This window comes from Chinchilla lanigera, unplaced genomic scaffold (assembly GCF_000276665.1).
Source record: "Chinchilla lanigera isolate Chin_1 unplaced genomic scaffold, ChiLan1.0 scaffold00001, whole genome shotgun sequence".
Classification (NCBI taxonomy): domain Eukaryota; kingdom Metazoa; phylum Chordata; class Mammalia; order Rodentia; family Chinchillidae; genus Chinchilla; species Chinchilla lanigera.
The window spans coordinates 32,415,911-32,429,720 of NW_004955402.1; the positions used below are offsets into that span (position 1 = coordinate 32,415,911).

The 13,810-nt window shown below is 38.4% G+C and overlaps 1 protein-coding gene across 4 annotated transcripts in view; it reads left to right on the top strand.

The window, feature by feature from the left end:
* The window catches only part of Katnal2 (katanin p60 subunit A-like 2), an 82,016-nt gene that overhangs the window by 7,917 nt on the left and 60,289 nt on the right, over positions 1-13,810 (top strand). The window contains exon 2 of one of the 4 annotated variants that reach the window (XM_013510496.1): positions 10,072-10,120. The exons of the other annotated variants lie outside the window; for them this stretch is intronic. The gene's annotated coding sequence lies outside the window, so the exon portion shown is untranslated. The remainder of the gene's footprint in view (positions 1-10,071; positions 10,121-13,810) is intronic. 4 annotated transcript variants of the gene reach the window in all.

Sequence of the window (13,810 nt, forward strand, 5' to 3'; positions counted from 1 at the left end):
TCTCAGTGTTTTAATTTGCATCTCAAATAAACAGTGCTTTGAACACTTTTCATATATTTATTTGCTCTTTGTACTTCTACATCTCAGAAGTGTCTATTCATTTCATATACTCATTTTTGGACTGCATATTTAAATTTGATGGATCTGATTTTTTCTAGTTCTTTATATATTCTAGATGTTGTCTGAGGAAAAGCTGTCAAAAGTTTTTCCCACATTGTGGGTTGCCTCTTTACTCTGCTGGTGATATCCTTTGCTGTGCAAAAGCTTCTTAATATGTTGAGATCCCAGTTGTTGATTCTTTATAATATTTCCTGTGTAATCAAAGTTTTGTTCATAAATTCTTTGCTTGTGTCATCTTTAAGATTTCTATCCATTCTATCTTCCAGGAGATTTAGTATTTCTGTTTTAATATTTAGATCTTTCATCCATTTTGATTTTAGTTCAGTGCCTAGGGAGAGATATGGGTCTAGGTTTAATCTTTGTCGTGTGAAAAGCCAGTTTTCTCAGTACCATTTGTTAAACAGGCTATCTTTTTTTCCCAGTGTTTGGCCCCTTTGTCAAGTATATAATGGCTGTGTGTGCTTGGAGTTGGTTCAGCATCTTCTAATCTGTTCCATTGATCCTTGGGTCTATTTTTTGCCAGTACCATGTTGTTTTTATCATGGCAGCTTTAGAGTATAATTTGAATTCAGGGATTGTGAAGCCCCCTGCCTTTACTTTGTTGACCAGAATTGCTTTTCTTATTCTAGGTCTCTTTTGGTTTCAAATGAATATTAGGATTGTTTTCTCCATTCTGTGACGTATGCTATTGGGATTTTGATTGGGATTAAGTTAAATCTCTATAACAATTTTGCAAGTATGGCCATTTTCACTATATTGTTTCTTCCTATCCAAGTACAAGGGATATTTTTCCATTTTCCAATATCCTTTTTGATCTCCTTTTTCAGATTACTGTAGTTTTCAATACAGAGGTCTTTTATTTCCTTTGTAAGATTGATTCCTAAATATTTTATTTTTGGATGCTATTGTGAAAGATGTGGTTTTCCTAATTTCTCTCTCAGTGAGTTTAAGGATAACTTAACTTCTTCCCTTCCTATCCTTATTCCTTTTTTTCTTTCTATTGTCTAATTGCTCTGCCTAATATTTCCAGAACTATTTTGAATAGGAGTGATGATAGTGGGCATCTTTGTCTTGTTCCTGATTTTAGAGTGCAAGTGTTCAGTTTTGACTATTTAGTATGATGCTGGATGTTGGTTTGTCATAGATGGCTTTTATTGGGTTGAGATGGAGATTATATATTCCAATTTTCTGTAGGGTTTTTATAATGAATGGTGTTGGACTTTGTCAAATGCTTTTTCTGCATCTATGGAGATGATCATATGGTTTTTGTCCTTGTTTCTGTGAATATGGTGTATTACTTGTTGATCTGGTGTGTGTTGAACCATCCCTGCAACCCTGAGATGAATCCTACTTGATCATTGCATAATCTTCTTCATGATTTGCTACATTCTGTTTGCCAGTATCTTATTGTCTTGGTTACTTTTCTCTCATTGCTGAGACAAAATACCTGACACCCAGAATTAAGGAAGGAAAGCTTTATTTAGCTCACTGTCTGTGGAGGTTTCAGTCCATACTCGGCTGGCTCCAAGGCAGGGTGGCATATGGCAGAGGGCAACTGTTCATGGTGACAGAATATAGCAAAAGCAACAAAAGCAAAAAGGGAGGAGTGGTGGCAAGCAGCCTCTTTCTTTCTCTTACATAGGCAAACTATCCACTGCAGGGCGGGTGTAGCACTCACACCCATAATCCCAGCATTGGATCATGGATCAATCATAATCTCTAAAAGCCTGCCCCATGACTGCATGAGGCTTTGGAGGGACATACAGACACAAATCAAACACTTATTGGGGATTTTTGTATCTATGTTCATTAGAAAAAGTGGCCTGCAGTTCTCTTTTTTTGGTTGGATCTTTCTCTGGTTTTCATATTAGGGTAATGCTTGCCTTGAGGAAAGAGTTTGTGGGTATTTCTCTCCTTCCAATTTCATTAAAGAGTTTGAGGAGTAGTGGCATTAGATCTTCTGTAAATTTTTTGTAGAATACAGCAGTGAATTTGTCAGGACCTGAGTTTGTTGCTGTTGGTGGTGGTAGTGTTTAAATTATGCTTTTAGTGTCATTGACTGATATTGGGTTATGTAGAATTTTTGTATTTTCTTGATTCAGCTTTGGTAATTCCCATATACCTAGAAATCTGTCTCTTTCCTTGGCATTTTCCATCTTATTACAGTACACTTTCTTGAAGTAGGTACTGATAATCTAGATTTCTGCAGATCTGTTCTGATTTCACCTTTTTGTATAGACTTGTGTTTTTCCTTTCCATTTTTTTTTTTTTTTTGTTTTTTCTCCGGTACCGGGAACCGAACTCACGACCTTGCGCTTGCCAGGCAGGCGCTTTGCCGCTGAGCTAAATCCCCAGCCCCCTTTCCTTTCCATTTTTGATCAGATTGGCTAAACATTTGTCTTTTATTTTAGCTTTCAGAGAACCAACTCTTCAATTTATATCTCCTTAGTCTCAGTTACATTAGTTTCTGTTTTGATTTTTATAATTTTCTCCCTTGTATGTGCTTTGTGTTTAATTTGCTCTTCTTTTTCTTGTAACATTATTATTTGAGTGCATTCTGTTTTTATGTTGAAAAGTCTAGTATGTTGTGTTGGTACTACTATTTAATTGTGAAACTATTTAATTTCTTCTTTAATTTCTCACTGGTTGTTCAGGAGGGTGATATTGAATTTCCATGTGTTTACAGTTTTCGTGGTTTCTCTTGCCATTGATTTCCAATTTCATTGCATTATGATCTGATAATATCCATTGAATAATTTCAATTCTTTTGCATTTACTTTGTAATGGCAAAATCAGTGAGAAACCCTCACAGAAGCTGATTAGGGAACAAGTAAGTTTTATTTAGCCATGCGGGGATGACACTCCACTATAGCCAAATGGGAAGTGTCTCTGTGAACCTTTGTTTTCTGGGGTTTTTATACATTTACAAGTCTTTTTGGTTACCATAGCAACTATATTCTTTTCAGAATTTTACAGGGGTCACAAGGTTGATGTTAACCAGGGGTCTTCCAGAGGTCCTGTTTGACAAATACCAGATGCTTGTTAGTCCGGCAGGATGCAATTTTTGCTCTACCCACTATGTATCTTACCTACTTGCTCCTCAAGTTAATGACTTGTTCTTTTTTTGTGGGTTTTATGGTTAACTAAATGGGGAGTGGGTGAGGAGTGAGTTCATCTGGAGCTTAAGTGACTTTTAAAATGGAATTCAGAAACAAAATGGAGTCACCCATGCCACATCAGCCATGTCAATTTAAGCATGTTCTATGAGCTAGTATGTGGTCTACTTTGGAAAAAGTCCCAGGTGCAGCTAGAAGAATGTGTATTCTAATGTTGTGAGATGGAACACTCAATAGACATCTAGTAGCTCCATTTGTTCAAATGCTTGGTTCAGTTCTAATATTTCATTGTTGATTTTTTGTCTAGTTGATTTGTCTATTTGTGCCAGTGGGGTATTGAGGTTTCATTACAATTGTATTAGTGCTTGATTTTTCAGGTCCGTTAATGTTTGTTTTATATAGTTGGATGTGCTGGTATTTGATGCATATACATTTATTATTGTTACTTTTCCTCTTGGATTGTTCCCTTAACAAGTATGTAGTGATCTTCTTTGCCCCTCTTCATCAGTCTTGGCTTGAAATCCACTTTGTCTGCAAATAGAATAACTATTTCTGTATTTTTCTGGGTTCATGTCATGTGGAATAATGTTTTCCATCCTTTGACTTTTGGTCTATGCATTTCTTTTGAACACATGTGTTTCTTGTATGCAGCATGTTGGATCTTCTTTTTTTTTTCTTTTTTTCTTTTTTGTACTGGGAATCAAACTCAGGACCCTGCTTTTGCTAGGCAGGTGCTTGTGTCGCTGAGCTATATCCCCACCCCCAGATCTTGTTTCTTGATACATCCTGCCAATCTGTTTTTTTTTTTAATTGGTGAATTGAGAACATTAACCTTGATTGTTATAACTGATATGTATTGACTTATCCTTGTCATATTGCTTTTCTGTTGTTGGTTTCCTTTATTCCCCTCCGTTTAATTACTTGCCTTGACTGGTGGATTCATACATTGGAGTTCATGAAGTTGTAATCCTTGTTATCTCTTTCTAGAATATCCTTCTGAACATTTTGGAGAGCTGGTTAGGTGGTCATGAATTTCTTCAGGTGTTCTTTGTCATGGAAATATCTCATTTCTCTAACAATTTTGAAAGATAGTTTTGTGGGGTACATTAATCTGATTTGGAGGTTGTTTTCCTTTAGGGCTTGAAATACTTCACTCCAAGCTCTCCTTGACCTGAAGGTTTGTGTGGAGAAGTCTACTGTGATTCCGATGGGCTTTCATTTATAGGTGATTTGTTTCTTTTCTATAATAGCTTTTACCAGCTTGTTTGTTTGTTTGTTTGTTTTCCAGAACTGGGAATCAAACTCATGACTTTATGCTTGCCAGGCAGGTGCTGTGCCCCTGAGCTAAATCCCCAACCCCTGTAATAGCTTTTAATATTTTGTTCTTGTGTTGAATTTCTGGAATCTTGACTATTATATGTCTCAGTATAGATCTCTTTTGATCATGGCTCATTCTATATGCCTCTCTTATCTTATGTTAAATTCTTCTCCCATGCTTTGGATGTTTTCTGTCTATAGGTTTTACAATGTCCTTTGTGCTGTGTCCTGATTTTTCATTGACTCGGATCCATCCTATGTTATCATTTGCATCATCTAGCGGGTGTTGGGTTGATTTTTCATGATCCTTTTCTATTTTTTTCTTGCTATTTTTGAGAAGTCCTTCTTTTCATGATCACTAACCACAATCCCGTCTTCAAGATCTGATATTCTGTCCTCACATTGGTTGATTCTGCTGTATATACTTTCAATAGGATTTTTATTCTCCTGGATATCTACTTGAATCAGTTTCATGGATTTTATTTTTTTCCTGTGTTGTGCATTCATGGTTTCCATTATTTCGGTAAGCGCCTCTATTTTTTGTCTATAGCTACTCTAGATTCAATAACCATGACCTTCATTATGGTCATCATCTATTCAGTTACGCAGAAATTATTTCTGATTTCATTGTTTGTAGAGGATCATTCATGTGCTTTGTTACTTCTGCTGTTACCATTTCAGAGAGTTCAGTTGAGTAGCTTTTGATTTACTCCACCTCACTGCCCCCTGAGTTTACCTCAGGCAAGCTAATGGTCTGGTGTTGCATCTAACTTTTATGTCTTCTGATTTTCTATTTTTTAAAGTTATTTTCTGCTTTAATGCTTATAAATTGTTTATGGTGCATAGTTTTATTACTAGTATTGTGAACTCCTTAGGAAATGACTTTTCAGAGATATTTTCTGGGTGTATTTGGCTTTGGCTTTTCAGTCTGTCACAAAATCCTACGTCTTTAATTTGTTAGGACTGAGAAGTTGCTGCCCATGTTTCCTAGCCCCTAGTTCTTTAGTACTGAATTATAGTATTGTTATGACCCTCAGTCTTGGTCTTGGCATACAAGAAAGCACAACTGATTAGAACATTTATGTCACCTTGGTTAAAGTAGTGCAATCAGTAATAACAACACAATCAAGCACAGGCTAGAAAATGACAAACTGTGTAATTATTAATTTGCCCCTTTTATCCATATGAACAAGATTTATAGTTACATAAAAAAATCTGTAACTTTCTAGGAGTTGTAACTTCCTAGGAGAGAAAAAAAGACCTGAGTAGGAGACTTATGTGTTATTTCCTACACAGTCTAATGTCACAATCTTTCTAATAGTTAATAAATTGTTAATAAAGGAGGCAAGTAAACCACCAAAGTACAAGGAGGCAGTAGCCATGCATTGAACAACTGTGAAAATGTGCAGGATTCAGGATGCCAATCCAAGCTGGGTTTGTAGCTTTAGGCCCTGGGTTCAGTGTCGCAAAGGGAAACCCAAAGCTGGGAGTCCATATTTCCTTAGTGGAAGAGTTCCTCTGGGAAGTCCCAGGTCAAGTCAGGCCCGAAGTTCATCTTCAGGATAAGCTTCAGGGGAGCCCTGGCAGGGCTGGGACTGAAAGAGGCTTGTGACTTTGCAGCAGGAGTCACATGGTAGCCTCTGTAGCCTCTCCAGCTACCTCTGCTGCTGCCTTTACTGGAGGAGCTGGTGCAGTTTCCTGTGGGGTGCTCTGCCAGTTTGATACTAGGTTTTGCTGAGAGAGCTGCTTTTGCTGCTGCTGCTGCTCCTCTCCTCCTCCTCCACCTCCCCCACCTCTTCCTTCTGGTCCTGCAAAGCCAATGTTCTTCTGCCTCCTTGTGGACACAGTGCTGAAAGAGATTCTCCTCCTCCTCCACCTCCCCCACCTCTTCCTTCTGGTCCTGCAAAGCCAATGTTCTTCTGCCTCCTTGTGGACACAGTGCTGAAAGAGATTATCTTTTTTTGCTTGCCTTAGGGTTTATTAGGCCTTGCCAATCAGATCTTGTTGGTCATGTCTTAGAGTCACTGTGCTTGGGCATTTTGAAGCCATGGATCCATCTTCCACCAAGACTCATGCTCCTCTAGCTTTTGGTCCTTAAAGTCTCTGTGACAATGAAATTTCCATAAATGATCTGTCTTTTCAGCTAGCTCTTGATTCCACATCTCTATACAGCAGAACTGATGAGGTGGGCACTTCTCCAAGACAGGTTGAAGGACACAATCGGGGATGAAGCTCACCTTGTAGACTGCATCCAGGTTGTTGGAGAGAACCTGGCAGAAGTGCTCTTAGAAGGCCATCTTCTGCAGGAGAGATGCAGGGGCAGAACCTGAATAGACTGGCATCTTGGAGTGAGTTCTGTGTGCACTCCAGCTGGCTTTCTGGTCTTCTTCCTGGGGTCCCTGCAGAGGGTCTCCTTAAGCAATGCCCCGATGAGTTCTACAGTGCTAAGCATGCATTTGGTGGGTGTGTAACTCGGAGCAGTGGTGCCAGGGAGGTGCCTATGTCAGGGAGCTGTAGTAGTACAAGGACAGCAGCATAAGAGCTGGAGAGCCTTGGCAGGAGGCATGAAGGTGGCTGTGGTGGGAAGAAGTTTCCCAGGGTAGAGAAGCAGGTGGTGCAAGTCTGGGGCAGTTTTCCCTGCTGGCCGTGCTCTGGTGGTCGTTGGCAGACCTCTTGGAGATCTGGGAGTGCTCAGAACTGTTTGCTCCCTAGGGGAAAGCACTGTGGTCCGGAGTTGCTTCCGTTTACTCATATTGCCTAATATGTTTTTATCCATCAGAGTTCTCCTGGCATAATCTCTTGTAGCATGCAAGAAAATCGAGGAATAACAGTGTTCTCAGGCTCTAGCCTGTTAATTGACCCAATCTGTATTTTTATTTTTTTAAGAAGAATGTTCTCAAATTCATGGTAGTAGGTATTGAACAGAGTTTCTGAACTGAGCTACATCTTTTGCCATCACCCTACTCTTTTTAAAATTGATACAGCGTCTTTGATATAACATCTTTCCCTGTTACTCAGTTGCCCAATCTGTATTATTGTTTAGAATTTCCTCCCTGAGCTTTTCTGATTCTGGGCTCTCTGTGATTGCCACTCATTGTAGTTATGCTTTTATTTTGTAATGATACTGACTTGTCCTGAAATATTGTGTTGTGGAATGTTTTTCTTTGTGGATTACCCTATTGCTTATTTTTTCACAGGTTACTTTTATTTTCTGAAGTTCCCAAATTCCATAACCAGTTTATACTCATGATTAAATCACATGCCTCTCAGTATCGCTCATGCTCCTGAGCATAGTTAATCAACTCTGGCTTTGCATTAAATACCATAAATCTCTTCCTGAATCCATAGAAGTTCCTTTTTATAGTTCTAGTTTTCTCCATGTTGTGCAGCATTTAAAATTTAGGAAATGTCCTGCTAGAATGAGGAGGTAATCAGAAAACAAAGGAAAACAAATTAGACCACACGTGCTTTTATATGCAAGCTTTTAAGTGCTTATTAGATGCAGGGACTATAGAATTGAATGATAATAAAAACATTTTAAAGAAGAGATGTGTCCTTTTTAACGTTTATTTTTGAGATGGAAAGCTCAATGCAAAATTTAGGTCTTATTACAGAAATTGAAATGAGCTCATGCAAATTAATTTCCATTGCACCCGTAAAAAGGAAATTAAAAGCACTAATGCGACATGTGGTGTATATACAGTAACATTTCCTAAATATCTTCTGGGTCTAAAACTGGGAATGATATTCAATGCTTCCTTTTCTTCAGGCTACAGTATCATAGGTTCAATTTTGAATTCGATAATGTAGGCATTTTGTGTCACAACAGCCCACAAAGGAAATGAAGGAAGAAATAAACAAACAGCCAGATTATTGAAGCAGGAAAATTGGATTAGATGAGATTAGATGTTTACTTCTGGGCCTCTTTCCCTTGGTAGACAGAAATTAATTGAGCACCTAATTATGTCCATTTGAGGGGAATGCCATTGTCTTACATTGTAAATTGACCATTTGTTGATGACTCATTCTTAGTTTTTAAGTTTAAAAGATTATTTTACATGCTAATTCAAGGGCATAGCAGAAAGATGTACATCTAGGAAACTTTACACCTTTAATTAACAAATTTGTAAAACTACATTCTGTGTTTGATGTCATAGAAACTCATCTTTTATATTTAACACTATGCAATTGAATAGTGTCCTGTTATCTCTTTTCTACCCTTATTAAATGTTGAATTTTCATCTAATTTGTTTCAAAGTAAAAGTCACATGATAATTTCAAGGCCTGCTGACCTCAAATATAAGCTGCTTCAGTCTGCCTGGTACAAAAGGCTTCTTTGGTTGGGGAGGAGGTGTACTGGGCATGGAACCCAGAGCCTTTTGTGCAGTACACATTGTAATGTAGGGTTTTGCAAGGGGAACAGTACAGGACACGTATTTTATAAGATTATTTTATAATAGTCACTCAAAGAATCATATACAAAGAGAGGGCAGGAAATCTGTCCACACATTAAAGACCAAAGAATATAGCTGAGGGCCTATATCCCATGGTAATGCCTTGCATGAGTCCAGCTGAAGACCTAGAGCCCATAACAATGCCCCCCATGAGTCTAACTGGAGGCCAAGACCCATGACAATGTCTCATGCAGGCCTGTTTCATAGATCTGCACTGGGAAGGCCCAAAGATCAGAGTGAAAGCTAGAAAGTCTATGCCAATGGGATGAAGGATCTGTGCTAGCAGGCTGAGGGATCTTCACTGGAGCCAGGAAGCAATGCTTAAAGTAAGAACTAGAGCTCCCCTGAAAGGTACCACAGCCATCCTCAGTGACTGTGAGGTCCTGAGCTCCTTTGGTGATGAGAACAGCTGGCTCCTCTCAGGAAAGCCAGCACAACAAGCTTCTCTAGGAGACTGAGCAGTTACCATCTTCCGCTCTGGAGCCAGGAAGTGATGCTTAAGGTAAGGACCAGAGCTCCCTGAAGGTGAACCATAGTCATTCCCAGCAACAACAAGGTCCAGAGCTCCTTCCACGATAACAGCCAAGTTCATCAGTAAAGCTGGCATAACTAGCTCCTCCAGGGGAACTAACATCTCCCAACAGCTTCTCTTCTCCCATTCTGCCTCTTATGCTACTAGCAACAATCCTCAGGTGGGCCCTTCCACACACAGCACCATGCTAGGTGTTACAAGTTGACCACTAGTTGTCAATCCACCACAGTACAGAAGTGATCTACCACTAAGCTAAACCCAAACTCCTTTTTGTTTTTTGTGTTGAAACAGGGTTTTAATCAATGGCTCAGGCTGGTCTCTAACTTTGAGCTTCCTGCTTCAGCCTCCCAAGTAGCTGAGATGACAGACTTGTATCACCTTCTTGGTGATACAAGTGAATCATTATTAAGTGCCCTAATTACTAATAAGAAGCATACCTGACTGAACCAAAAATGTTATATAGATTAGGGTTGTGACATACTTCCACTAACCACATCCTTCGACCATGAGTTTTCTTCCTCTTTCTCCACAGGTCTAACAGTAATGAAGCCAGCTGAGCATGAACTGAAACCACTGGAACAGTGAGCCATTAAGAAGCCTTCTCTCCTTTAAGCTCTTATTCTCAGGTCTTTTGTCACACTGATGGAGAACTGACTGACAGTGATTTTAGTAAAACAAAATAAAACAAAACAGGATATTTTACTGGTACTGGAGATCAAACACAAGACCTTTGCACTGATCAATATCTCTGGCCCTTTTTTAAAATTTTGCGAGACATTTTCATTAAGTCACTAAATTAGCCAGGCTGGGCTCAGACTTGTGCTTTTCCTGCCTCAGCCTCCCAGAGTGCTAGAATTACAGGCTTATGCTACCACACTCACTTTATGTTTTTTTTCCTTTTTCCCCAGTACCGGAAATCAAACTCGCGACCTGTGCTTGCCAGGCAGGCACTGTGCTGCTGAGCTAAATCCCCAGCCCCTCACTTTATGTTAATTTTTTTTTTTTTTTTAATGAAAGTTGGAGCAGCTACTATTTGCCAGGACTGCAATATAAACTGCACAGTTCTGCCTGATAGGCTATTTATATTAATTAAAGAATACAATCAGTGTTGTTCCAATCATTTTAGAATTTAGAGGTACCTTCATGCCAAGAATTACAGTTTTGCCTTCCTCTTCATCCTCATCAAATGTGTCCCCTAGGGCAACGTTCCATTGTTGAAACAACTCTCCATGGATTGTAAAAGTCTGAAGAATGTAATTCTGACATTGATCCAGCTCAAATTTGGTTAGAGCGGCCATGAAACCCACTATCCTACCTATGGAGAATGGGCAACGAAACTGGATACTCTTACCTGTGTGTCCATGCCTGTGTGTGCACTGAGCACTTCTATATGATAGTGTAGTCTTCCTTTCCCTCCCTCCTCTCCCTCTCTCCCTCTCCTTCTCCCTCTCTCTCTCTCATTCTCTCTGCCTCTCCCCCTTCCCTTCCCCTGTCTCACTGGAGATTGAACCGAGGGCTTCGTGCACGCTAGGGAAGCACTCTATCATTGAGCAACACTACTGGCCCTTATTTTTCCATTTTAAACATGTAGCTACATTGTTCTTTTTCAAATTTGATTGGCACTGTATTCTGTGGTAATGGTCATCTTTATCAAGCGAACAAAATCATGAAATCACTTTGGAACGTCCTAAATTTTATGAAGCACTTCTCTTTCTAATACACTAGGTGGCACTATCAGTGGGATAAATGAAATTACAAAGAAGTAAAGAAAGAGAAACGATGTTGATGGCCAATGGTAATTTTGACAAATTTGAAAATGTTCAGTTTTCACCAATAGTAGTTGTGTCAACATCTTCCGAAACATGAGTGAAAAGTCAGTTATCACTGCATAGTGACTTTCAAACTTACTATAACCAACTATAAGATATATTAGACTGGGTGCACACATATACACATCATGTGCAAATGCAGTGAAAGTGACATATAATATTGTTAAACCTTCCTGCATTCTGTGATAATTGTATTTCATTGAGCTATGCTGTTATAATCCTTTAGGTTGATTTCATGATGTTCAGCTTGAAAAAAAAAAACTAGTTAGCCTACTAAGAAATAAATATATGCAATTTTATTACCTTAATAAAGTGGGGGTTGAAAAAAGACAAATAAACATTCTAATGGGAGAAATAATGAAAAAAGAAAGAACATTCTCTTTGCAACACTTGGCACCATGCCAGTTACTGTGAACAACGTTAATATGTATTCAATGATATGTACATTTTCTGGGAAAAAGAAGAGTTACTTTGAATGATATGAGAGAGCAACTTGATAAGAGACTTCACCCACAGACCGGAAAACTATAGAAACAGTTGAAGGGAAAATTTTGTGCAATAGCTGGCTAATTTTTAAGCCTTGACTTTGACATCAGCTTTTCCTGGGAAAAATGACAAGAGTATAAAAATTAATTAATGCATATTTTATTCAAATAAAATTCACAGTAAGAAAACTAAATATACTTTGAATGATGCATAAATAGTTGGTAAAAACCATAATGCAAAAGGAGTGATTAGCAAATGTTGGCATGGAGGGAAGCCATTTGAAAGGACAGCCAAGAGGGCCTCTAAGATATTGAAGGTGTTCTGGGTCTTAACCAGGGTTGTTTGTTTATATTATTATTAAAAAAATTAGTAGATGCTTTGTACATTCTTTTGTATGAGTTATGCGTTTCACAATAGCAAGTAAAACAGCTAAGAAGATTACTGTAATTTCCTTTCTGATGCTTTCTCTTTCTTGGTAATTTGCTTTTGGGTTTGTTAACCTTCCCTAGCTAATGAGATCTCTCTAAGGACAAAGGAGAGAATGTACCTATTGTCATTGTTTTATAATAGCTTGTCATATTCTTTAAAGCTTTCTTTAATGTTATCAGATCTGTCCTTGAGTTTGAACTTAGGTTGTGGAAGTGACAGAATCACTAATTAAGAGAATTCATAAATTCAAAGAGGCATACCTTCAAATAATAGTAGTACCTACCAATAGAGGGCGGAGTCATGGTACATTCTCTGCAGTTATTAAAAATCAAGTTTTAAGCCGGGTGTGGTGGTGAACACATGTAATCCTAGCACTTTGGGAAGCTAAGGCAGAATGATCACAGGTTTAAGCACAGCGTGGGCAACTGATTCATGTGGAGAAACTCTGTCTCAGAATTTTAAAAAGGGCTGGGGATGTACGTTAGTGTAAAGGCCTCTGAGTTCAATCCCCAGTAGAACACAAATACATACAAAAATCAACTTTTAGAAAAACTTCTGATGACTTGGAAAATACTTACATACATTTGTGTGTTTGTTTTGCAGTACTAGAGCCCTGAGCATGCTAGGGAAGCACTCTACCGTGGAGTTACATCCCGAGTCCTTTATTTTACTTTGTAATAAATTCTCACGAAGTTGTTTAAACTGGCCCCAAACTTGCAGTCTTCCTGCCTCAGCTTCCCAAGTAGACAAGATTACAGGTATATGCTACTATGCTTGGCTACAAAAATTTTTAGGAAAAAAACCCCAGGATATCAAATCGTATGAGACACCTACTTTGTAACAAGACTTAACGTGACAAATATGTTTTCTTTCTTAGTTTTTTTCATTTTTTTGCTGGCATTCATTGTCTCAGTTTTCTATGTTGGCCACATAAATATTTTTATAAATTTGGGCTGAGGGAAGACTGATCATTAATCTATAGTGAAAACAATTTTAAAATAGGATTTTCAGAAATCTTTTGAGCAATGGGATAAGAACATGACCTGTCAAGGGAATACTGTGAAGGAATAAGCATGTACAGGTTCTGCATCTATGGGTTCAACCAATGAAGGGTCAAAAATATTCAGGAAAAAATTGTGTCTGTATTGTACATATGCAAACATTTTTCTTATCATTATTCCCTAAATAATTCAGTAAAACAATTTATATAGTATGTAAATCGTATTAGTTCCTATAAGTAACTGTGATGATTAACCTTAACTGTGTCAACTTGATTAGCCTAAGAAACACCCAGAGGATTAGTAAAGCACGTTTCTGGGTATGTCTGGGTGGGTCACAGAGGTGTTACATGCTGTGGCTTCTGGCTTCTTCTTCTTCTTATCATTGTTCATAGCTCTGCTTCCTGGCTGTCATGAACTAAGGAGCTTTGTTCCACCACACCACCATGATGTTTATGTCTTGGAGCCAGCTGATTATGTACTGAATCTCCTAAAACCATGTGCCACTTATTCTCTTTTAAGCTGTGGG